Genomic DNA, 27,701 nt, shown 5'->3' with positions numbered 1-27,701 from the left:
GAATAGTTCGATATATTAAAGTGTTCACTCGGAGTTTCAATGAATATGCTTTGAATGTTGAGTGAAAGCCTTGATTCACGAGTATCATGAAAGTGATTACAAAACTCACAAACTACTCTCCAGAGTAACAAACACTCTTTTCCCCACATGCCATCGTGTTCACGCTCTGGAAAAAGATGCCACCGAAAGGCCCTTTTACTCAAACATTTATTGATGCACGCAGCATTTGCGAGACATCTCTCAAGTGCTGTGGGGAAGATAAACAGGAAGATGCAAGAGGCTCTGCTTCTCTGGGGTGAGCCCCAGAGAAACCCCAAACTCACGTACACAGGCCCATGGTAAGAGGGAGGAGGAAGGACAGAATGGCTGCTCCAGGGGCTCCTTCCCAGGGGGGCTCCTTCCCACCTTTCAGATGAGGTCTCACAGGTTTTCTGTTTCTTCCCTAGGGAGGGCTTCCCCTGCCCCCTATCCTACCTAAAGCAGGAACACCCACTTCTGCTATTTACTCTCCCAGTAAATGTTTTTTTTCTTTCTTTCATAGCACTTACTCCAACTTCTAATCATTTTGTTTGTCTTTCATCCTTGAGGGCAGGGTTCTTCCTTTGTATTTATTTCATTCTCGGTGCCTGGAATAAAGTAAGTGCTCAATAAATTTTTACTAGATGGATGGATGGGTGGGTGGGTGGATGGATGGATGGATGGATAAATGGATGGAAGAATGGATGGATGAGTGACAAAATGAAAAAGATCAGGTAATGAAGGAGCTATGAAATATAATTTGATGATGGCATTTAATTAATTAGGAAGTCAATAGGTATAAGTGGGACTCACAATTGTATACTTTTCATTTGGAAGCTTTTAGTTGCTGAACACAACTCACTTTTATGGATAAAGTATTAGGATACAAAGTTACAAGGAACTGGCAACCCAGCAGTTCTAATTTGAACCCCTCACAGCATGACTGAGGGAAATTTTTAATGACTACTTACCTGCAGAAATAAGTGTTCAGTACCACTCAGTAACGTTTATCTCTTTCATCCTGTTTCTTCTTTTTTTTTTTTTTTCTACTACCAGGAACAGATCTCCCTGTAACAATGATGGTACAGCACCTTCTGAAAGACGGCTCATTGTACCTGGCTCACAAAGCAGCCCTTTAAGGTTGAAAAGGAAAATGCAGACAAGACCAAGATGACCCCAGGTAAACTTAATCTAGGCTCATGTCAACATTATGAAAGAAATGTTAGATGCTTATACAAATATCCAGAAGAAAAAAATAATGCTTTTTTAAAAACTGTTCAGAAAACTCTGTCCTGAGAATACAGATATAATCTACAAAGAGACATCTCAAATGCTGTCAAAGTAAATCTTTAAGCAATTAATGAAGGGAGAAATAGATGAAATAATAGCTTGGTCTTTCATAAATAATCAATGCGAGAGATTAGTTCCTTCCCTTGAGCTCTCTGATATTATCTGTTAGAGTTCACTTCAAAACAAATACTTGCTCTGCATTAAAGGCGATTCAGGAGCTGTCTCTTTGTTCTCTATAAATGGCAGCGGGGTATTTTCAATAAGCAGACCACAATCTACAAAATAAGCCAAGTTTGTGAGACAACACAAACTTGAGGAGGGAAACACTGATTTGAGATTATGCCACTTTGATGGCATTTCCTCAAAGGAGAAATTTAGTAAAAATGCAATTACTTTCCTTATCTAGGTAAATAAATAGGAAAAGATAATGCTGTTGTCATGGGGGGGGGCACAAAGTTACTCACACTACGACTTTATAAGAAGTGAAATCTTCGCCTTCAGGACTTTTCACTTATTTAAAAAGAAAAATGTGGACTTGTCTTTTACTGTAGTAACTCCTTTTTAAAAGTAATTAAAGCCTGAAGAGCAAATAAGCACATAGGGTGTGTCTGCCATCCTCCTAACAGTGTTGAGGACATAAGCAGGAGAGTTCAACCCCATCGTCATCAACAAAGACATCAGTTTCGTTCTTCTTCCAAGCAAGAGTCAAGATATTAAAGTATTTTAAAGCAACACAATATTCAGCTATCAGAAGTGGCCTCCACAGACCACCTTAGCTGAGGTCCTGGCTACAAAGCAGGTAAATCCATCCCTCCCCAGCTTCCCTCTCCGAGACACCAAGGCATCAGCAGCTCAAAGAACCACCTAATCCTTTATTGTCCAAGGGGGAACTGGAAAAGGGATGAAAATAAAGAAGGGTACTCTGTCAGTTAGACTTTCTATTCCATTCACGTAAATCCCATATTTGTATTCCAAAAACTGAGCTGAAGGTACAGACAGACTGCTTCTCATGGAAAATCACAGTGCTATGGTGGAAGGTGCTACGACAGTGTGTCAGGTGTGAAAGCTCTCATTTGTACAACATGTGGTAAGAATCCAGGGCAGTGACTTTGGCCTGTGAGCAGCAAATCTCTGAGAGGTCCACTATTTCATAAATAAGTAAACAACTGATAAGTCTCTCTTAACAGACGTAAACTTAGCACCGTTTTTCAACTGGAGACAGCATAGTGTGGCGGTGTACTGTAGACACACACATACCCCATGCACTATGTAAGCTCAGGAAAGGTCTAGAGATACTTGTGAATAACATATTCATTCATAGTGAAGGACTAAAAGCTAAGATGTTGATGGCGATCTGAAACTTCTTCTGATAATGGACAACTTCCAATGCTTTTTTAATGACTGTCTTAGCTACAGACAAAACTGCTAGCCCAGGGAACCTTCAGCTCTGGCTCGATGTGTCAGTTATGTTTTTAATTTGTATTTTTACTATATAAACATACTCAGAAGTCAAGCAGGAAATAGTGTATTTAAATAAGCAAAAGTATAACAAATCAAACCTCTCTGTGTTCAGAAGATCACCATAGGTTAAATTTATGTCCATAATCAAGTTTCCCAAACTTCTAAAGCATCTCTATACTCACTCTTATATTAATGACATCCTGTTTCAGTTATGCTGAGCAAATAGGATTTGAAATGAGAAAAATAATATTTGCACAGAAATCCTTCCTGTCTGTTGATTAAATCTAATCAATCGTCATAAGCTTGATACACATTAGCATTCTGAATCTAATTTACACGCTAGGGAGTCCTATAATCAAAGCGTATATTTATGTTGATAGTAAAATGTTAAAGTAACCAATATTTTAAATTAATAGCCTCTGTAATTTCAAGTAATACTGCTATGCAGTAACATAAAAATGAAATCTTTGCTTGAAAAAATTAAGCTATATGTTCTTAAAAAATAAAAAATAGTGCCTAACCAAAACTACCTAATTCTCACTTTGACATTTACCAAGTATTTATTACTCGCCAGCTATTACAGATGAGGCTGGTGATGGAGCTGCAGAGAATCACCACCACTCCCATTCAAGCTTATTAAGCTCCTCGTATCAAACAATGCTGGCTCATTTTTAAAAGATATGGACAAAATCATGAGTAAAAGATAGAAAAATAGAAAGATTTTTATTAAAACTCATTCATTCAACAAATATTTATTGAGCACCTACTACTTTCCAGGCACTACTCAACATGCTTGAGGTACATCAATAATATATCATAGCCCTTAAACTCTGAAGACAGAAATGTTTTGGAGTAACTCTGAATGCTCAAATCATTTATTAATTTAAACAGACAATTTGGACGCTGCATGAATTTGCCATCTTTACGTGCCATCCACAGTGATATTCCCATTAATGCGGACATCTGCTTTCTAATACTGGATTAAGGATCGACGTGTTTTCATTTCCTAGTGTGCCAGGCAGGGAATTTGAAAATCTGAAAATCTGAAAAAATGAGATTGTGTCTCTGCCTCTTTAAAAAAAAAAAAGAGGGAGGAAGAGAAAAGACAGAGAATTCATCATATCATCACACTGATAACTGTACCTTTATTTTATCTCTTTTTATTTAAATAAAGAAACTGGGACAAGGAGTGAGGTAACTTGCCTAGAGTCAAGATGTTGATGAGCTGCAGATCTGGGGTTTGAAACTCCAGGGCCCACACACCTCTCGCTAGGGTTCTCGGTGCCAAGTTTCTGTGAGCCACTCAACAATCACAGAAGCAAACTAATTCTAAAATTAGAACCTTGCATTGGAGCCACCTCTTTAGTGGTCTGTTCCCCACACCCCACACTAGAGTCTGAATTCCATGAAGGCATAAACCATGTCTGTTTAGTTCACCTCTTCATTCTTTAACCAGGCACAATTCCAGACCCAGAGAAAGAACCCAGTAACTATTTGTCAATGGGTTAAATGATTAATGAATTGACCATGGTGCTTTTTCTGGTCACTTCTGACTGTAATCTACCTTTACAAAAAAACAAAAACAGGAATGAAGCAGGCTTCCCTGAATATTTATACCAAGCATGAGTTAAATTAATGGCCACTAGAAATGTAAAAAACACACAATGTTTGTTCTCAAATAACTTAATCTAGTTGAAAAAAAGGGGAGAAAATGTGAAATATCAGCACAATTTCTACTTTTTAATGGGAGAAGTAAGGAAGTACTCAGAAGAGAAAGAATTACTCAAAAAGGCTTTCGATGGGAAACAAGGCCTTTGGAGATTGGGGTAGCATGACAAACTTCCTTTGGCAAAGATGGTAAATCGTGAGCAAAGTTTCTCAAAGTGTGGGATACAGGATGGTCTCAAATGGAGACACACAGACTCCACATTCAATGACCATGGAATTACACAGTGAGAAAGGTCCATTCCAATGTCTTTCATCCCAGGAAAAGTGTCTTTTTGATGCTAATGTGTCTTCAATCTCGAAACACTTGCCTTTTGTAACAAAAACAGCTCAGATCTCATACTCAGGCCCTTCTAGACCACACACCTAGTCAGGATCTAAGTTTTCTTCCAATTTCATTATATTTATTTTACACATACATCCATCTGTCGTTGCCATTTACTATAGCATTTCCTTTAAATATATATTTTTAATTTATTTAAGCCTCCATATGGAATATGGGGGCAAAGGTCATGAAGTTAGTATGAGCATGGCTCAAATTTGGGAACCCTGATTGAGAGAAATGAAGAATGTGTCAGAATCCTTCAGTGGACACAAGATTAAACACAGCCCAGAAATAGTGGCTACTCTATTGCAGTGAGAAGCGAACAGCTACAAAGAATTCCAGTCTGATAAAGAAAATCATCTAGGGCTCTGAAATCATAGTACGTGGGCCTAGTCCTAATCACTTCCTAACTGTGGAAAGTGAACATGACTGACAGATATGATTCCATACAGGAAAACTAGGGGCCAGGCCAGTAGGACCGAGAATATCACAATGGAAGTGATGCCACGATTGTTGATAGTGCCTGTAAACAAGACCTCCGTCCAGAAAAAAAAAAAAGGCAAGGCTGTTAGAACAAAATGTTAGGCATGCTGTATTTCAATATATAATGACCTCTCCTCTCACACTGTGAAGGTCACTTCTGCCTGTGTTATCTCCTGGGGCACAAATATAGCTTATAGTCCAGTTTTGTTTTGGTTTGCCTTTTTTCTAATTTCATAATAAAGTACCAGAGGAGATTCCCAGTAGAGTTTTTGGGTTTTTTTTTTTTCCCCTAGCTGTATAATATTTTTATACACTAGATGGAGCCAACTTTATAATGCTTTGGGATTCACATACAGGTTTGTGCTGGACATGAAAAAAACCCATACAAAAAGTTATGGGAGAGCCATGTACCACCTAAATATATTTTAATTTAAATTTTGAAGATCAAAGTTTTAATTTTGAAGATCAAAAGGTCCCATCATTTTACCACTCTGCATATGTTCCATAACTCCTAAGCCCAAATTAATATCAAACTATCAATAATGCTGTAAAAACGTTTGAAATATGATCATCTTATAGTTCACTGGCACTTTTAACTTTGGTTTAACATGGGTTTATTATAGTGTTTTAAACTGACAATTTCAAAAAATATTTCTTTTCCTTTGCTTTGGGAGAAATGGAAGCAATTTATAAATGCAGTAAGCATGATTCTCTCATCAGACCCATGAAGTAAAGACTACCTCTAGGGTAGGTGGGATCAGAGCAAAGAGAGTGGCAGGTATAGAGAGAATACAGAAAACAGTCACCAGCATGGAGTGAAACGGCCAAGGCACTTGCAAGAGGAAATGGCTGATCTCCAGAACCAGGGAAGGTCCACTGCCCAAAGACAAGAATACACCTCTAACCTGGAGCCAGGATGGGGCAGCAGGGAAGTAAGACGAAGGTTACACTGATGATTCTCTCCTGTCAGTCATGGTAACTCAATGCCTTTTCATTGACTCCTAATCCTTTAAAATCGTGGTTCTCAAACGGCACAGTCTTGTCCTCAGAGGACATGTGACAATGTCTGGAGCCATTTCTGGTTGTTACAGACGGGGAGGCAGGTGCTACTGGCATCTACAGGCAGAGACCAGGGTGCTGTTAAATACCTTACAAGGCCTAGCACGCCCCTCACAATAAAGACTACCCAGCCCCAAATGTTTAATAGTGCTGCGTGTGAGAAACTCTATTTTAAAGTAAGCAGCTCTCCCATACAGGAGACAGAGTAGTTCTAACTCACTGTAAGTGTTAAATAAATAAGCAAAAACTTCAGTGTGTCTATCAGACAGCTTTTAAAGTCGGTGGGACACAGTACACTGGCATACTTGAGTTACATATGCCACAGTATTTTGTCAACGTGAAAAAATTATGTTGAGTGATTAAAGCCACAGCACAGAGGGTAAGGATTAAGGAGGAATAGATCCATAAATTGAAGATTATGGACACAACAGTGAAAATGAATAAACTACAGCTATATGCCTCTACATGTTTCAAATCAAAAACAATGTTAAAAAGGCAAGTCACACAGAATACTGCCATATGGCTCCACTGTTTATATTCAAAGTCTAGTTTAGACATGCAGTCATAGATAGCAACACTGAACAGTAATGAAAAGCAAGGGAGTGATTAGCATAAAATTCAGGGTGGTGGTGAACTCAGTTGGGGGTAGGATACAGAGGAGGATGTAATCAAAGGTGAGGCTTCTAGAGTACTTTATATCTCAGGATGAATACTGGGGACACGGTTATTCATCTTATTGTTCTTTACTGATAGGTTTTCGGTGCTCTTCTATGTGTATATTTCACATTTTTCATGAAGGATTAAAAAGGAGTGTAAGGAAAGTGAAGATATAGAGATAACAAGCATAGCCCACTCATTAAGGATAATTTTGACCTATCTGGCTAAGGTACCATCAGGTCAGAGGTATCTCTCACTCTGCTTTGCCCTTAACCCTCCACTGTCTGGTCACTTATCATATGTTACCTGTCAACACCACACTGCATCTCCTCTGCCCTCACAGTTATTCTGCCATGATAAAGCTCTGGCCTGGACTGCTAAGTTGCTCTGGCCTGGACTGCTAAATTGCCCTCCCCACTCCCTGCAGTACATCCTAAACCTACTACTAGATAACTCTTCCTAAAGCATGGCTTTGCTGCTTTCATGCTACTGCTTTATTTTTTTTTTTCCGTTTTTATTGGAGTATAGTTGATTTACAATGCTGTGTTAGTTTCTGCTGTACAGCAACATGAATCATTTATACATATATCCACTTTTTTAGATTCTTTTCCCCTATAGGTCATTACAGAGTATTAAGAGTTCCCTGTGCTATACAGCAGGTCCGTATTAGTTATCTATTTTATATATAGTAGTGTGTATATGTCAATCCCAAATCTCCCAATTTATCCTTCCCCCACTTTTCGCCCTGGTAACCATAAGTTTGTCTTCTACATCTGTGACTCTATTTCTGTTTTGTAAATAAGTTCATTTGTACCTTTTTTTAGATTCCACATATAAGTGATATCATAGGATATCTGTCTTTGTCTGACTTACTTCACTTAGTATGATGATCTCTAGGTTCATCCATGTTGCTGCAAGAAGCAGTGTTTCATTTTCCATGCTACTATTTTACTAAAATTAATGGTTTATCAACACAGAATGAATGAATTTCAAATGTCTTATTTAGACTGGCAATCAAGGCCAACTTATCTTTCTAGTCTCAACGATTATAACTAGTACAAACATTACAAACAACATACAGTAGTCCCCCACCTCTTATCCATGGAAGATACTTTCCAAGACCCCTAATGGATGAGTAGTACTGAACTCTCTATATATTATGCTTTTTCCTATGCATACATATCTAGGATAAAGTTCAATTTATAAATTACGCACAGTAAGAGAATATCTGAATCACCCGCATCACTATTCTTGCACTCTGGGGCCATCAGTAAGTAAAATAAGGGCTACTTGAACACGACAGTCAATCTGATAACCTAGATGGCTACTAAGTTACTAACAGACTGGATATGCTGGACAAAGGGATGATTCACGTCTGGGGCAGGACGGCACAGGACAGCGCGAGATTTCATCGCACTACGCAGAATGGTGTGCAACTGAAAACTTCTGAATTGTTTATTTCTGGAATTTTCCATTTAATATTTTTGGATGGTGGTGGACTATGGATAACTGAATCTGTGGATAACAGGGAACTACTGCACTCATTCTCTAACCCCAGCTGTATACTCTTGATTAAATTGTTCCTCTTGGGTGGAATACCTGTCATGCACTCACCATCCCTTTCTACCAAGATCCTACACATTTTCCAGTAAAATGAAACAGAGGTTCGTTACTAAATGTTGGCGAGGAATAGTGCCACTGGAACACTCAGATGCTGCTGCTGTGGGTGTAAATTGGTACAAAGACTTTGGAAACGGTTTGTAGTACTCACCAAAGCTGGACACGTGCATACTTTATAACCCAATAATTCCACTCCTTGGCACATAGCACACAGAAATGTACATGCATGTTCACCAAAAAGCATATAGCAATAATGTTCATAACAGCACCGCTCATAACAGTGCAAAACTGTAGGCAAACCAAATGCCCATCAACAGTAGAAGAGATAGTGATACAGTCATACAACAGAATATTCCATGGGAATAAACTATTGCCACATACGACAACAGGGATGAATCTCACATACATAATGTTGGGCAAAGGAATCCAGACATGGCAGTACAGGCTGTACTGTTCCATTTGTATAAAGTTAAATAACACCCAGACAGCATTAATCTATGTTAGAAGTCAGGATGGTGATTATACCTGGGGAAGGGTTGACTAGCAGAAGGTGCAAGGAGGCTAGTAATGGTCTGTCTCATAGACTGGATTACTCCATGAAAATTCATCAGGCAGTACACATAAGATGTGTATACTTTTCTATAGGAATGTTACACTTTGATTAAAAGTTTACTAAAAAATATTTTAATAATCGACCCATTCTTCAAAATTATATTAATACCTTGACAAACCTTCCTCACTTTAACAAAAATCATCCATGATCCCAGCTAGATGCCTTTTTTCCTCTGTCTAGATTTCCATGATACAAATGTAATGTTCCCTTTTATTTTTTTGTGCATGTTTACCAAAGTTGACTGTTACGCCACTGAGCATACAGACCAGTACTTTCTTTTCTGATTTCCTATAAAGCACTGACTTCTAGTAGCTAATCAAAAGATACTTATGGGGGCTTCCCTGGTGGCGCAGTGGTTGGGAGTCCGCCTGCTGATGCAGGGGACGCGGGTTCGTGCCCCGGTCCGGGAGGATCCCGCATGCCGCGGAGCGGCTGGGCCCGTGAGCCATGGCCGCTGAGCCTGCGCGTCTGGAGCCTGTGCTCCGCAACGGGAGAGGCCACAGCGGTGAGAGGCCCACGTACCGCAAAAAAAAAAAAAAAAAAAGATACTTATGGGATTTTAATGACATGCATTGCCCCTTTCAAAACAAGTCCACATTTCTCTCTCAGTGTGTTGGGTACACGCTGTCATTCTTTTTTAAAAATACTGTTCTTAATTTATATAACATTAAAATTCACCTTTTTGCTGTACAGTTCTAGAGGTTTTGAAATGCATAAATTCATGTAACCACCACCACAATCAAGATACAGAACAGTTCCATCATTTCAAACACTCCTTAGGCTGCCCCTGGGGAGTCAAAACATCACCCAAACCCATCCCCCAGAAATCACCTATTTTTCTATTCCTATAGTTTTGTCTTTTCCAGAACGTCATATAAATGGGATCATTTAATACAGAGACTTTTGAGTCTGGCTCCTTTCTCTTAGCAAGTATATTTGAGATCAATCCATGTTGCAGCAGGTATCGGTACCTATTTGCAAATTAATATTCCATTGTATAGACGAACCATGGCTTATTTATCCTTTCACCAGTGGAAGGACATTTGGGCTGTCTCCAGTTTTTGATGATGGTGATTAAAGCTGCTATACTTTTTAAAGACTTTTTTTTAAAAAAAAATAGTATTTGCAAACGACTTACTAAAGGTCATACATTTACCAGTGATGAAAAGAAACGGTATACACTCGTAAAAAACTCTGGGAAAATAGGAGTCAACAATTTTTCCCCTTATGTCAATGAACCCAGCTCACAATATATTTTCTGTAAAGAGATTTCAAACTCCCTTTTCTATATTTAGTGCACAGTAATGAGCCAGAGTTCATAACTATCCAACTAAAGCACTTTTCTAGAGGCTGCTTCTTGCCAATGTGACCCTATGGCCGCACTACTATAAATAACATGTATGCCTTGATCTGTGTACAGCTATTCATCAGTGCTACGTAAATAAGTGATTATGCGCTGCAGGCCTCTGCCTTTCATCTGACTTACTGGACTTACCTGCGATGCACAGAGGGGACAGTAAGTGACAGGCCTGGCACTCAGGGGCTCCAAGACATGCAAGGAAAAGGGCTACTTCAACGATTATGCAGAAGGGTGGCTACAGCTGCACTTTTTTTCTGTTGATTTAAACACAAAAAGCATATGTCCAAATCCTCGGGGGCAGAGTGACCATATCACAAAATTTCCATTAGCTGGCATTTCAAGGTATCCATCTATGAAGCCTGAGCCACTACACGGCCAGGGTCGAGGCCACAGGGAAAGGAAATGTCCAAGAACAACTTCTCAGGGACGTCTCTGAGCTGCACCTGCCACCTTGGCTAGAGAAAACACGTTGGTTTTAAGCTTTGAAAACTCAAAGTGGCATGATAAATCTTTTTGTAGTATCTCCATGATAGTAACTAGAAAAATCATGAGACTCTCATCCTCCAGCCTCTTTCAAAAGTTCTTACTAATAATAATAGCAGCTAATTATGGGAGGTATGCTACGCACTCCTGTGCTAAGCATTTTACATACCATACCTTGATTTATTCCTCAATAACAACCCACTAACTTAAACACTATGATGATGTCCCTTTTACCAAGGAGAAGAGTGAGGCTCTGAGAGACTGCATCACTTGCTGAAGAGTTTGCAGAGAAGGAATTCAATCCAAGGCACAGTCTGATTCTAGAGCCTGTGTTCTTAACCCACAGGCTATAGCCATGGCTCTACTTATAGAGATATTTATTTATTCATTATTTACTCAAAAATATTATAGTATTATAGCCATCTAAGGAAGTAAATTGGAATGAGATATGCTCCCCACCCCCTCTAGGTGCTCATTACTTGGAGGAGGGCAGAGAATCCTATAAATAATAATACCTTAACCTTTTTGGTCACATACTTTTCTGAGACTCATATGAAAACTACGGACTGCCTCCAGAAAAAATTCACACCGGCACAGACACACAAACCTGAATGCTTATAGCCACAGCCTAGGAATCCCTGGAATACTTAACTAGCTGACTATTAGCTGCAAAGGGTTTTGATTAAGAGAGGAGCAAAGTATTGTGAGAACTCAAAGGGGAAAGCTCAGGGTACGGAAGTGTTGAAGACGGAGATGCATTAGGCAAAGAAGGAAGGAAGGGGGCCTTCGATGAAGAGGTGCATGTTTCAGAACGCTGGTGGGAGGACAAAGGTCTAAAGAGGAAAGGGGAGGGAAGCAGGGAATTAGGTAGCAGATCATTAAAATATTCCAGACAAGAGTTTCCTATTTCTAGGAAGGATGTGATGAAAATGAGGTATGAGTCCAGGCTCTGGGGTCAGAAAGAACTGGGTTCACATCTTGTACTACATATATGTGCAATGGAATACTACTTACCCATAAAAAGATATGAAATCTTGCCATCTTCAACCACATGGATGGATATTATGGATATTATGCTAAGTAAAATAAGTCAAACAGAGAAAGACAAATACCATATGATTTCACTCATACGTGCAATTTTTTTAACGTGAACAAACCAAATCAAACAAAAACAAACATATAGATACAGAGACCAGAGCAGTGTTTACCAGAGGGGAAGGGGGCGGGGGAAGGCAAAATGGGTAAAGGGGGACAACAGTATGGTGACAGATGGAAACTAAACTTGGTGGTGAGCACACTGCAGCGTATACAGAAACCGAAATACAATATTGTACATATGAAACTTACATGTTATAAACCAATAAAAAACATATAAACACAGGCAGACCTCAGAGATATTGTGGGTTTGGTTCCAGACCATCACATGAATTTTTTGGTTTCCCACTGCGTATCAAACTTATGTTTACACTATACTACAGTCTATTAAATGCGCAATAGTACTATGTCTAAAAAAGAATACATCTTAATTTTAAAATTTTTTATTGCTAAAAAATGTTAGCCATCATCTGAAGCTTCAGTAAGTTGTAATCCTTTTGCAATAGTAACATCAAAGATCACTGATCACAGACCACCATAACAAATATAATGAAAAAGTTCAAATATTAAAAGAAATACCAAATGTAACATATAGATACAAAGTGAGCAAATGCTATTGGAAAAATGGTGCTGATAGACTTGCTCGAGGCAGGTTTGCCACAAACCTTCAATTTGTAAAAAAGGCTATATCTGCAAAATGCGATAAATCGAAGCGCAATAAAACAAGATGTGCCTATTAAGTCCCCGGCAATGAGAAAGAACGAAAGAGGGAGGGAGGGAAGGAGGAAGAGAGAGACAGGAAGGAAGGAAGGAAGGAAGGAAGGAAGGAAGGAAGGGAGGGAGGGAGGAAGGAAGGAAAGAACTGAGTTCAAATCCAAGTTCTTCCCCCCCTCATTAGCTATACAGCCAGGGGAAAATTAAACCCCTCTAAGCCTGTTTCCTTGTCTGTAAAATGGGGACAAGAGCCCCAACTTCATGGATTGTTGTAAGACAATCCATGGAATAATGCATGATACCCACTTGACACACTGAATACGTGTGAGCATTGAATACAGTGTAGCCATTATTATTAACAACTTCATCATTATCACCATCATTTTCACCCTGGCCTGATGCTAACATGGCTTCCCCAAAAGAACTCCTCTAAAACCGCACCAGAAAAGAACTCCCTGATCCATGTTTGGGCCAACCTGCTATATTCTTAGACCCATGAGGCACTGTAGAAGGATCCTTGACCAAATAAAGTCCCAGTGCAAAAAGCCACCATTAAAATACTCTCCTTGTAAACTCCTTGTACACTCACACGCAATTATTTATTCTCGTTAATCACATAAATATGTTAGAAGCACACTCTAGAGTAGGGGGAAAACAAATTAGGACAATCGTTGGGATATGGGGGGAGGGTATTTTTTTAATATCATCAGTGTCTGCTCTTCTATTATGTGAGCACAGAGATTATCAAGAGCTAGACAGACATTACACGCTATTGTCAATACTATCATGTCCATAACAAGAATCTAAAGACATAAATTCTTGCAAAGCCTTTCTGTACCCAGTTCATCTATGTCACCATTCACGGCATTACTACGTAGAAAAGGAAAATGGTACAAAATATTATACCCAGTTCTTCTTAATCACTGTGTTTTCAGTAATATTTTATTTTAGATTCTTCACGCAGTCTAGGAGCTAACATAAAAGTAACACACTGGAACCCATCCATGAATGCTCGAGGAAATGTGCACAGAGTATTTTGTTTTGATTCCTCAGCCATGGTAATAGACAGAATATTCATGAAACCCTTGTACTTAAAAATGTTCCATGGCCAGCCAATATTTGCCAGAATGATACTGCCATATAGTCAGCAATGGAAAAATAAAGTCATGAGAAAACACAACCATTCTCATCTTTCCCAGAAAGATGGCCAGGATATCTGCTTTCCTGTGCCACAGAGGCTGACACCAGCTACGAAAATCACAACGTTCCCCTCACTTGAAAGCACATACGCACGGGAAAGGAAAACAAAGGTGTTCCAATGATCTTCCCCGAACCCAACAGACTGTTAGAAATTCACCAGGCTTCTTTCACCTTTAAATTTGTTCTCCTGCAAAGGCACAGTTAGTAAATGAGTTCATGCCATCGAAAACGCAAAAAAGTAGTAGAAAACCCAACTGTCCTAGAATAATAAAGTAGAAGAAATTGTTCGTGAGTCGGGGACAGAAGGGAGGAATCGAGGCTGACAAGAGGATAACGTTGCTAGCGCATCATTAAACTCGAATGTGAGGGCGAGAGCTGATTGGCTGTGAAGCATATGGAATGGAATCACAGCACTTAGGATTTACCCATGTCTTACCAGAACGAAACAAAGATTTATGTTAGGAAATATTCCCACGTGGCTTTCAGAAAACCTGATCAATTCTCAAGAAACTGGACCAAAGCAGTCTTTGAGGCGTACATAAACTAGAGACATATAAGTTACAAATCAGACCTTTCTCTCCATCTGAAATGTGTCATATGTGAGAGAAACTTCTATCAACATTAAGGATCATCAATTACTAATGCCACAAGCACAGTCCATTTAGTGGAATTTAATTCTTTTCATACCTCTGTTTCTACACCAGCTAGTTATCCTTCTCTACAAGCAGCACACTCCAGGAGTTAAGAACACAACCCCTGGACTCAAACTTCCTGCATCTGCCATTAACTCTAATTTCTCCATCTGTAAATGAGGAACATAACTAAATGAGTTAAGGCAAGTAAGACACTCATGTTTCTGCCTGGTCTTGACACCGTTTTAATCTTTCTCATCTTCTCTAGTCCTAGTATATCTTTCTTGGGCAGAAAACAGGCAGAATGGATATCTCTGCAGAGTGATTCCAACATTGCTTTATGAAAGAAATGCAAACGTATGCCTGCTTTGATTTCATTCACTCTTTAACAAATATTCATTAAGTTTCTACTATGAGCCCACAGGTACCCTGCTAGAAGTCGGGACATACCAATGAACAACAACAGATACAGCAACCAAGACACAGTCCAGGCCCCTTTCCTCCATCACATATTCCTCAGTGGTGCTCTGTAGACGCAGCTTGCTGAGCATAAAGAATGTGGAGTCGCCATTAAGGAAAAATTCCGTGCTTCAGAGCCGGCCATGTTTACTGTCTTTAATCTGTGAACTAGTGACATACACCTAGCTAAGACCCTGCTTTTGAGATCCTTATATGCTTCTACAACACCTTATATGTCCATCTGTTAATTGCATACATATTTATTCAACACTTACCAAGAGCCAAAGGCCAGACTTGACCCTGGGTAGAGACTAGTGAGAAAGGCATGGTCCTTCTCCAATGTAGAATCTTGCATTTTAATGAGATTTTTTTTTTAATTGAAGTGTAGCTGATTTACAATACTGGTGTTAGTTTCAGGTGTACAGGATAGCAATTCATCTTTTTTTGAAGATTATAATCCATTATAGGCTATTATAAGATATTGGGTATAATTCCTGTGCTATACAGTAAATCCTTGTTGCTTATCTATTTTATGTATAGTACTTTGTGTCTGCGAATTCCATATAGAATCTTGCATTTTAGAGATGAGTGCACAGACGTGGTCCAGAGGGCAAACACAACTGACCCTAATTCATACCATTAGGAAGGGCAGCACTGAATTAAAAACCATGCCTAATGCCAAATGCAAGTACGTCCCCTCCTCAGGGATTTTACTCTTCCTGCTGTCCCCTTGGCCTATAACGCTCTTCCCCAGACAGTTGCATGGCTTACTCTTCAGTCAGTTAATTCACATCTCCATTTAAAAGGAACCTCAGAAGCGAGGTCTAACCTCTGAGCCGCAAATGAAATAGGAACTCCTCCTGGCTTTATTCCTCTTCATAGAACTTTCCACTCCTACCAGGACGTTAACTCCAATAGGGCACGTATCTTTGCCCATTTTATTCACTGCTCTATCCCCAGCACCGGGACAGCACTTGGCACAGAGTAGGTGCTCAATAAATATGTGTTGGGTGAATAAGCACAGTGTTCTTTTGACCTACCCTTAGGCACACCCATGTCACTCCTGCTGAGGAAGCTTACAACCCTGAGACTGCAGAGAAGAGGGACAATGACAAAAATTCAATTCATGAAACGTGAATGCTATGGAAAGAGCTGAGTGGCTGGGAAGCATGCGGAAGGTGACTGCGGCAGTAGGAAAATATGCCCAAGTGTGATTTATGCTAAACAGCATATGAGTTAGAGTGGTGTACCAGTGTGGCATTAAGTAACAACAGTCACATATCGAGAAATGGAGGGACACAGGGAACATGACATTCAGCCTCAATGTCATGCAGACACAGGTGGTGGGAGGGTGTGGTGAACTAGATACAAACCCATCCAAGGGCGAATGTTGGCCCATATTTGTTGAGCCTTCAGATTTTTAAAAAGAATAAGTAAATCCTGAAGAGAATATAGAAATTAATGATGCCACATTTTGATCAATTCAGAGTTGTTTTCAACACTACTCAGGCTACACTAACATCTAACAGCACCATTCAGAACAGAAGGTCCCAGACCAGCAGCAACTATTGTCTCTGACCCTGTCCCCAGGAGTCACAGCAGTGCCACATGCAGGGCACTGAACAATGTCTTCGTGGGGGTCTTTGCAACTGGCATATAAACTCTAAGAAGGTTCATGTTTTCCTAATCTTCCCTCCTAGAACTGAATGAACAAATATTCCGACTTAACTTTTCAGTTCTTCTTTTTTTAATTTTATACTGGAGTACAGTTGATTAACAATGCTGTGTTAGTTTCAGGTGTACAGCAAAGTGATTCAGTTGTACATATACCTGTACCTATTCTTTTTGAAATTCTTTTCCCATTGAGGTTATTACAGGATATTAAGCAGAGTTCCCTGTGCTGCACAGTGGGTCCTTGTTGGTTATCTATTTTAAATATAGCCATGTGTACATGTCAATCCCAGACTCCCAATCTATCCCTCCCCACCGCGACCCTTCTCCCCCGGTAACCGTAAGTTCATTCTCTAAGTCTGTGAGCAGTGTTTCTGTTTTGCAATCTAAAAATAATGATACAAATGAACTTATTTACAAAACAGAAACTTTTCAGTTCTTAATGAGAGATCATGGGATGCCAACCAATCTTAGGTACAAGACAATGTTTTCTCAGAGTCTCTATGAAGAATTACCAAAACAAAACAAAACAAAACCCCAGCAAAAAACTGCAGAGCTCTGGATAGTACTAGAATCAAGCAGACTCTAAAATAGGTCAGAGAAAGAGCTGTAATTGTTTTAAATTCTTACCAGGCAAAAAATAAAAATAAAATGATCTAAAAATCACACTCTTATTTTTCTTTTATGTATACCTTGTTTGTTCCCCCAAACAAACTTAAAGCAGCTTACGTAAAAGCACACAACACCCCAAGACGAAACAACAGAAAACTAACATGCACAGGTGAAGAAAACAGGATGAAAGACAATTCAAGAGAAAAAAGAATTAAATGACCCTAGGGATAAGATTCGTTCACAAAAGGCAAATAAGAGTCTGCACGTTTTTCTAAAGGTGAGTCACAAACTGCTTTCTAAGCCACGGGGCACAGAGTCCAAGGTCTACAAGGGCCAAGCGGTTAAAGTAAGGAGGTAAAACAAAGGGAAGAGTGCATGCTTTGTTTTAAGGAAAATGGCATTACTTTATTGGATCCCACGGTTGCCATGGAGACATGTGATCCCAGCATTGCCAGATCTGATTTTTCAATAGATGCTGGAAATTCAAACACACTTGTGCGAAATCTTCTCATTTTCCACTGTTGGCAAACTAGTTTTCTTTTGGTTTAAAAAAAAAAAAAAGTATGGGTTGAAGAAAACATGCCTGTGGCCATAAAGAGGAAGAAGACATGATCAGTTACATGACTAACTATATCCATAAAATAAAAACCCGAAGTTGAGTAGAAGTACAGTCATTTGTGGTATCAAAACCAGAGAGACACTTCTCCCAAGGATCTTCATAAAGAAGACACTGGAATATCCACAAGATAGGCACCCCATACAATCAGGATTCATGGGGCTCTATCTCATGATGACCTTCCAAGGAGACCGAGAGCATAATACTAAGTGTAATGTAATAAAACTAACTGCTGGGGTTGGGGGGAAATGGGGTGGGGGGTAGGGGCAAATTGTCAGGTTTAGAGATATCTGCTGGTCTGGATTAGTTCAGGTACAGACTTTACAGATTTCCCTTGACTATTTTTTAACCAGTGAGCACTTTTGATAAATATAAAATCCTCACGCCTTTCTTTAATGTTATTTGACAAATCAGAGTAAAAGCTACCTTGGAAAATGGTTTTTCAAATGACATTGCCTTCTGTTTCTCTGTTGTTTTTTTTCCGGAACGCGGGGCCTCTCATTGTTGCAGCCTCTCCCGTTGCGGAGCACAGGCTCCGGACGCGCAGGCTCAGCGGCCATGGCTCACGGGCCCAGCCTCTCCGCGGCATGTGGGATCTTCCCGGCCCGGGGCAAGAACCCGTGTCCCCTGCATAGGCAGGCGGACTCTCAACCACTGCGCCACCAGGGAAGCCCCGACATTGCCTTCTTTCCTCATTGCTTTACTAGAGTATTCGGAATAACAGATAAACCTTTATCCTTCAGACTGTAATCCATAAATACTGGTTTTTCTCAGCAGCATTTGAGAAGTACTGAGTAGAACCAGATGCAAGGTTAGATCCCCTGACGAGGATCTGGAGTGAGGTATTCTATGGGACCATTAAGTTCAAAGCCATTTGCTTTACTGGACAGTCCATCTAGCAGTAGGATTGAACTTTGTGGATGTTGAAGAACCTGCCATTCACCAGCCAAGGAAGGATACAAGGGTAGGACCAAATGTCTCCACAAAAAAAAAAATTCTGTATCTGTTGCAGGTCACCAACAAAAGGCCAAGCAAGCTCTAGTCCACACGGTGACACACAGTGATGATCCCTGGAATCCCTGGGGTGCTGAAAGGGTGGCTGGGTTCCAAACTGGGCTCTTGACATACCTAGAACTAGTGCAACTTTATTTCATCTGTCTCATGTAGAGTTAGTTCTAATGCTTGTTTTGAACATGCAAATCTGTTTAAAAACATGATTGACACATCAGGGGACAATTTGAGCATAACGCACAGGAACTTGAGTTTCCTTATGTATGACTTGGTCCACAAGAAACACTAGGTGAACACAGAAAACCACACCCACCTGAGTCAGGCAGTAGAGAAATACACAAAACTTAGACACCGCAAACACCTGCCCGCTACCCTCAGTTTACCATACGTGCTGCACACCACAACCACCCACAGCTTTGCTACAACTTTCCACCCAGTTTAAGACCAGCTTCCTTCCACCACCTCACCATGGTTTACAAGCTGCCACCCTCCCCTCAGCCACCTCCCCAAGCAAACACTAGGTCATTTCAAGGCAAAGCGCCAAGTTTATGTGGTACTTGTATACTGCCTAACCATTTAGCAAGTGTAAAACTCTACTGCTTTTCTAAGGTTCCTAGCTTTCCTTTTTTTATGTTCTTGATGAAGTTTTTGAGTATTGTGCCCCAGCTCCGCTTTTCCTGTAGACTCTGTGCTATCTATTGCATGATTTTCCATCATCTAGTGATTGTTTTAGAAATGCGTACGTTGTATTAGGGAAGAACGGCCAATACTGGGATACTAAATAAAATGTTATTTGAAAGAAAATGATTTCACTAGAATGTAAGTTCTCCTCAAAGCTACCATGCTGCTCCCCCAACTCCAGGGGATACCATTCACGTCATATAAGATGTGTATCATTTTCATTATAAATTAACTAACTCGGCATTTAACAAATTGTTATGCGAAGCCTCATATGTGTCATGAAAGGACTACACTTCAAAGGATGCATGTGTTCACTTTGCAAAAGTAAAGGAAAACAAAAAAATACATAAAAAAATAAAAATCATTCATCATCTTAATACACAAGCATTTTAATGTTCTTCCTTTCAGTTTTTTCTCTTTGCACATATAACACCACTATCCCTGCCATGTGCACTATTTTGCCTGGTCTATTTATCTTATCTTGGCTTTAAATTGGTCTGCCACTTCTAAATCAAATATGCTTACATTTCTTTAAGAAAAAAAAAAAAAACTGTTGTCAAATTGACCCAGTCATTTAACATTAACTGAGCACGTACTATCTGTTGAGCACCATGCTCTGTGACATGCAAATTAGAATATTCAATAGACTGGGCTTAACCACCTAGAGAATTTCTTAAAGTTTCCAAATTTGGCATAGTTACAACATTTCTTGCCCTTAAGATTAATTACTATTTTCATTCTAGTTCTAAGATTGGTTAAAAATATAAATTACATAAATAGCACATTTGGAAAAGAAAATGGACTTGTATTATCAGCCGCCTGCAAAGTACAGCTTCAAGAATTGCATTCTGCCCTTTTATCTGTCACCTTTCCAAATACTGTACCACTAAAATTAACGACACAAAACAAAGCTGCATCTGAATATTTCTAAGTAGTAAATACACACATTAAAGTGTCATGGTGCTTCCTTCGACAGTACATGTACTAAAATTGGAATAATACAGAGAAGATTAGCATGGCCCCTGCACAAGGATGACACGCAAATTCATGAAGCGTTCCATATTTTGAAGGATATATGTATAGCTGATTTACTTTTTTATAAAGCAGAAACTAACACACCATTGTAAAGCAATTATACTCCAATAAAGATGTTAAAAAAAAAAAGTATTATGAAGTCTGCCTACCAATTTTCCCTCTTTATTTGTCCAGCAAGGTTATTTTAAGATTTTATTTTGTTTGTGTGTGACTATTGATTTAAGAGTTTAGTAAATTATGTGGAAGATACAGATACACATAAATATATATAGGTGTGTGTTTATGTGTATGTGTGTGTGTGTGTGTCTCTGTGTATATCAAAGACTGGGCTCAAATATATATATTCTTGAATTTTCTTTTCTACAAAATGTGAAATATACATGTAATTCTATATATTTAAGTTAAATTGGCTAACAAGAAACCAGGTGTAGAAAGCTGTTTGGGGTTGTATCTTCTCTTGCCAGTTGATGAGATGCTGGGAAACACTAAGAAATGAGGGCAATAAGGACAAAATCAAAAGAGGTGAGATAATCTAGACACATAATAGTGTGCTCTAAAATCACTGATAAATGATTTACTCTTTTCTTTAAAAATTGTTTTAAATAAAATAAATTTCAAAAAAATTTTAACTAAGCTACTTGGCTAAGTCATTATTCAGGTTCCAAACCAGGGGACGGAGGGAACACTGGCAAAGGCCACAGGGTTACATCTTCATATGCCACTCAGGTGCCAGCCTCCACCATATTTTATGCTTCTCCCTCTCTCATTGAAAAAGACCACTGTCTTATTATGATAACAATTTCCAGGTGGAAGCTAAGCCTTCAGTCAAGATTCCTGTCCCTTTCAAAGTACCTGTGTGTGTGTGCCGTGGTAGATTAAGGTGTTCCAGCTCACCCTGGGCAATAGCTTTTCTCAAACCTCACAGCAATTCATCTTGGGTACCCATAGAGGCAGTCCTGGAACGGCTGAGTTTGAGAAGGGGTGAAAGTGCACCCCATAACTTTTCCACCAAAGCACATCTCAGCAGAGGAGCCACATCCTTGCAAGGAGCCCTGGAAGCAAGGCCTAGGAGCATGGTCTGAATTCACCGTCAGCAAGGGAGAGGTCTCCTGGCAGCCTCACGTTTCATCTCACATTCTACTCTCTAACATACCCTTGCTTTTATCAGCAGGAAACAGTTCCTAAATCACCGACCAGTTGAATTATTGAGACTTTTGCACCCCTGCCCCAAATAGTCAAGAACTATTGATGCTCTAAAAAACACACGAGTCACTTTAACCTCCAGCTTCATGCAGCCTTTGGCACAGGGCTTCAGACTTCCACTAAGAACATAAGTGTTTTGACTTTTCAAAGCCCTGATGCATGTATTTTCTTTTTTAAAAACATCAACAGCAATTCCCTTACTCCTTTTTATCTATCAGTCTTTCTTGAGGAAGGACTACATTTAGAGCAGATCAATTTTCTCCCTCATGGGTACTGCACATGAATGAACGGAAATCTTGAGGCAAGTTCCCTTCTGAGCCCAGAGAGATGCCACTGCCGCTCGGAAAAGCTACCAGCCACCGACATGCCCCGTCCTCACATCACAGTGACTCCTTCAGCTTCAGAGGAAGGGAGAAGGGCAATATATCCACAAGCACGCCTGGCAGAGATGCAATTACGCCCCTCCTGCCCCTCCAGCCCCTCCAGCCCAGGCCCCTTGGCACCCTCTTCCATTTAGAGAGCTACTCAGACCCCATCATTCACCAGAGTGTCCTAAAAAGATACAAAAAAGATAAAGTCCTCAACTGTGCTAGACACCGGAAGAAAAAAAAGCAGCCACAAAATGAAAACTGCCTTTTAGAAGTAGTTATGGGTAAACATTAAAAAAAATATATCACATGATTTTGCTCCCCATACTGTAGCTAATGAAAAGGGGCATTTAGTATCCAGTGGGAAAAGCAGTGTTTTATAATTTCATCAGCAATTACTACAAAGCTCATCTGTAAGAGCTTGGCGAATCCTCACTTTTTCTGACCTCGAGAACCAACATTCTCTGAAGTCAGAAACCAGGGACTTATTCTAATGTTGAATGTTCTCCTGAGTCCCTTTAAAAGAAAAAAAAAGAAAAATGAACTTCACATTGACTGATGCATGACATTGTTTTAATCAAAAAAAAAAAAAGTGCAAGTTGAAACCATTATAACATGTCATAAAACATCAGTAATAGCCACTCAGCAAGAACTAAACCATTTTTAAGGTCATAAACAAGCACGTACAGCGCACTACACTAATTTATTAGAAACATCCTCTTTAAAAGAAAGGGTCACAGAGGGCTCTGGCTCAATCACACTGCTCTCCACACGCCAGCCGTAGAACTTATATATGACCTTTGCAATTCCCCTTGAAAATCCCTTCAGCACTCAGACATTTCACTTTAAAAATTAGGGGGAGGTGAGGTAAAGCCATAAAAATCAGTAGCAGGCACACCAGAATATGCTGGAATAAGATAAACGTCTTTCTCATAGAAGAAATGCATGCACTATTAATGAAAAGAATCCAATGCAAAAGGCAACTAGTCACATCTCCTTGACCACTTATATTTTAAACCCAGAAAAGCAAAATCAGACTTACCCTTGGAAGCCATCCTATAGGCTGACTCAGAAACGTAGCCTGTCGACAAGCCAAAAACAGCTACAAACCAGGGCTCCAAAAACTCAGTGGGTTTAATCCTCTCATCCACCTACTAACCCCTGCTAGTACGTATGCATCTGGCTTTTGTTAAAGCACTTCTGCAAATGTACAGAGGATGAGTAATCGTTCAGACTTCGTAAAACATGCCAAACCCATCACTAATAACAGTAGTTTCATTTACTCATCACATTTTTGGGTGCCTTGATTTTATTTTTTTAAGAGAAATGAGTGTTTTTGCTGATGCAAATTCCCTGCCACTAGACCATGCACACATTATCCAAAAGGCAATAGGCTGCCTGGTGTGTGTATAACTTTTTCTGGGTCCTTGTCAGCAGTCAGAAATGTTGAACTAATATGTAAAGGCATAGCCTTCTTGATAAACTGTCTTTTAACATTAATAACACCACTATTTTCCTGAATAAACCCTCCAGCCAATTCTACTCTTTCTTTCATTGAAAAAGGCAATCATTTTATTATAATAATTAGAAATACGAATAAGAAAAATAAGAGATACTCAAGCATAAATTCACCTCTCACTGTCTCCCCATCCAATCCCTTCTCTTAGAGATATTCACTGTTGACAATTTTCAATGTATCATTCCCGAAATTTCTATGTACATAGTATGCATGTATGTATACACACACACACAAACATGCTTCAGAAAAACTCTTGGGGACTGAGGAGTCTCAGACATCAGAATTTTCTAGATTTTGTAACAATAATGAAGTATATACAGAGTGTAATAACCCTAGTGAGATCAGGGCAACAGCTCATAATCAACCATATTAATTGAATATTCATGTTTTTTGGAGGAAATATTAAGCGGGATAATAAAGACTATAAATAGCCTCGTGTCATTTCAGGGCAGGTAATTCTGCCAAGTGAGACTTTTTTTTTAAAAAGTCATTCAACATTTAGAAACTTTTGAATTTTGGAATTGTGGATAAGGGATTTTAGCCCTATCGTTTTTCTCCCAGTTACTTATCAAGTTTTGAAAACTTTTTTTTATTAAAAAGGTTCATGATAAGAAATTTTTAAAATACATATGAATAAAATTAAAGTCACCTGTAAAATCCCACCACACAGAGAATCGAGCTTTTATTCACTCGTGTTGAGTGCCTCCTGAGAGTACAGATTCAATAATCCGTGACACTAAAAATTTAAAGCAAACATAAATTCTATTTTCTTTCTTTTTTTTTTTATTGGAGTATAGTTGATTTACAGTGTTGTGTGAGTTTCAGGCATACAGCAAAGTGAATCAGTTATACATATACATATATCCACTCTTCTTTTTTTTTAGATTCTTTTCCCATTACAGAGGCCATTACAGAGTATTGAGTGGAGCTCCCTGTGCTCTGCAGCAGGTTCTTATTAGTTATCTAGTTTATGTATAGTAGTGTGGATATTTCAGTCCCAATCTCCCAATTTATCCCTCCCCACATCCCCTGGTAACCATAAGTTTGTTTTCTACATTCGTGCCTCTATTGCTGTTTTGTAAATAAGTTCATTTGTACCCTTTATTTCTTAGACTCCACATATAAGCAATATGATGTGATATTTGTCTTTCTGTGTCTGACTTACTTCATTCAGTATGACAATCTCTAGGTCCATCCACGTTGCTGCAAATGGTATTATTTTGTTCTTTTTTATGGCTGAGTAATATTCCATTGTATATATGTATCACACCTTCTTTATCCATTCCTCTGTTGATGGGCATTTAGGTTGCTTCCATGACCTGGCTATTGTAAATAGTGATGCAATGAACACTGGGGTGCATGTATCTTTTTGAATTATGGTTTTCTCTGGGTATATGCCTAGGAGTGGGATTGCTGGGTCATATGGTAGTTCCATTTTTAGTTTTTTAAGGAACCTCCATACTGTTCTCCATAGTGGTTGTACCAATTTACATTCCCACCAACAGTGTAGGAGGGTTCCCTTTTCCAAATCCTATTTTCAAACAAGGTAGAAAGTTATACCTGTTTTTAACTAATAATATCCACCTGGCAAAACTGTTCCCGAAAAAGATATGAACTCTTTCATTTACTCATTCATTGATTCAAACATTCATTGAGCTTCTATTATATGCCACACAACATGCTAAATACCAGGTATTTGGGTGGCCTGGATGTAGCATATAAAACTACCAGATATCAGATTAAATCTGAGTTTCAAATAAATCAGAAATATTTCAGTATAGTAAGTCCCACATTTGAGACATACATTTTTATGGATATAGTTTTTAAGTATTTGAGATATACTTATGCTTTTTAAATGTCCCACATTTGGGACACACTTATATTAAAATACTACTTGTTTTGATCTGAAATTCAAATTTCACTGGGTGTCCTATATTTCATTGCACAAAACAGGCAGAGTCCTTGCTGTCATGAACCCTCAGTCTAGTGCTAGGGAGCGGAGGACGGTAGGTGGACAGGTAATAAATAGGCAACCAACTACGTACACAGTGTAAATAGAAAAAAGAGCTATGAAGGTGATAAACTGAGCAATTAAGATGGAAATAAAGAAGAATATTATTTAAATACAGAGTTCTTAAGGAAAGGCTTGTCTAGGAAGCTAACTCTGAGGGAAAGAGCATGCTGAAGGAAATAAAAACCTCATAATAGTAGAGCAGCTTGCACAAGACCTAGCCCATAGTATATGCTCAATAAATGTTCATTTCATTCCTTGGCAAGGCCGGGACTTCATCTCTTGGCTCACCCTAGTCTGGCCCTGTGCCTTGGGATGGAGAAAGCTAATAAGAAGGGGTATAGTATATGTGGACACCAACGGCTTCCTCCTTCAGAAAGTCTGGCAGCCACCATCTGTCTACAACCTCATGAGAGATATTGAGCGAGAACTTCCCAGCACAGCCCTCTGGAATGCCTGACCCACAGAAACCATGATATTTTCAATCATTATGTTTTAGTATTATTTTTTAAGCAAAAATAGTAACCAAGTGTTGGCAAGAATGGGGACCACCCAGAACTCTCAGACACTGCTGGTGGAAATGTAAATTGAGGCAGCTGCTTTGGGAGACTGTTGGTGGTACCTAGGAAAGCCAGACATACATACATCCCGAGCACCAGCCCAGCTTCCATTCCCACTGGCACTGCTGCACTTCTGGTTCTCGCCATTTCCCACAACACAGCCCCTTCCTCCCTTCTCTGCTGGATTTGCAACACCTCCAGTACCAATTACACACACAGCCCCCAGACTGATCTTCCTAAAGCTCACCTTTCACGCTGCCATTTGGCTGCTCCAAAAGTCTTTCATATATAAACTTAATAAACAGTTGCTGATTGATTACTTGTAAGATTCAAATCTAGAGAGTTTGACTAACTTGGCACTGAGGAGGAAAAGACAGAAAGCAAATAACCCAGGCATTCAGAGACTTACAAGGCAGCTCCTTGAAATGCCCTCCAAAAAAATTAAACCATTGCCAGAAATCCTGATTGTTGTGAAATACATATGTGGAAATACATCTCAAGGACCTACTGCTATCCATTCAAATGGAATGTCTCCAAAAAAAAAAAAAATTGAGTACTGTTATGATGGAGACAACCAAGATCAGATTTGCATAGTGAAGAATAAATTTCAAACCTGAAAGGTCTTCCGCTGCATGGAAAGGGAAGAGTAACAGTGTATAGAAAACAAAGAGGAAGAAAAAGAGAAAAAGGAAGGGAAGGGAAGGGAGGACAACCCTTAACCTTCTCTAGAATTTTCTGTTAATGCCCTACTCTCTGATAATTGTCTGGGACCATATCATTAGTGGTGGTAATGGGAGGGAAAACCATAATAATTGTAACTACTCTGTCATTTACTCTGTGACTGCCACGTGCAGACACTATGCTGAGCCATAAGATGCTTATATTATCATCAGCGTTAATGCAACCAATATTTATGCCAGGCACTGTGCTATCTGCTTTACAAGCATCATCTTATTTCACCTTCACAGCAATCTTGCAAGATTAGATATTATTATTATTCCCATTTTACAGATGAGGAAACTGAGGGATGGAGAGGCCAGCTAACTTGCCTTAGGTTTTATCCATGAACACTTTGAGGGTCTAGGATAAAGTAAGATTCAATAAATGGTGAAAAACAATAAGAAAAAGATTAAAATGCCTCATGGGAATACTTGAAACATGGAAAGAAAAATAAAATACTGAAAATATTGGAAGTCAATTTATGGCAACATAAGAACTGA

At 39.3% G+C, this 27,701-nt stretch overlaps 1 protein-coding gene across 10 annotated transcripts in view; it reads right to left on the bottom strand.

Annotated features, from left to right (window-relative positions):
• The window catches only part of MITF (melanocyte inducing transcription factor), a 346,270-nt gene that overhangs the window by 104,918 nt on the left and 213,651 nt on the right, over positions 1-27,701 (bottom strand). Inside the window, exon 1 of one of the 10 annotated variants that reach the window (XM_079934794.1) lies at positions 549-1,152. The exons of the other annotated variants lie outside the window; for them this stretch is intronic. The gene's annotated coding sequence lies outside the window, so the exon portion shown is untranslated. Of the gene's footprint in view, positions 1-548; positions 1,153-27,701 lie in introns of those variants that run through there. 10 annotated transcript variants of the gene reach the window in all.

Source organism: Stenella coeruleoalba (assembly GCF_951394435.1).
Source record: "Stenella coeruleoalba genome assembly, chromosome: 10".
NCBI lineage: Eukaryota > Metazoa > Chordata > Mammalia > Artiodactyla > Delphinidae > Stenella > Stenella coeruleoalba.
Note: the sequence above shows the minus strand (reverse complement) of the source record. Positions and strands in the feature narration are given on the sequence as shown.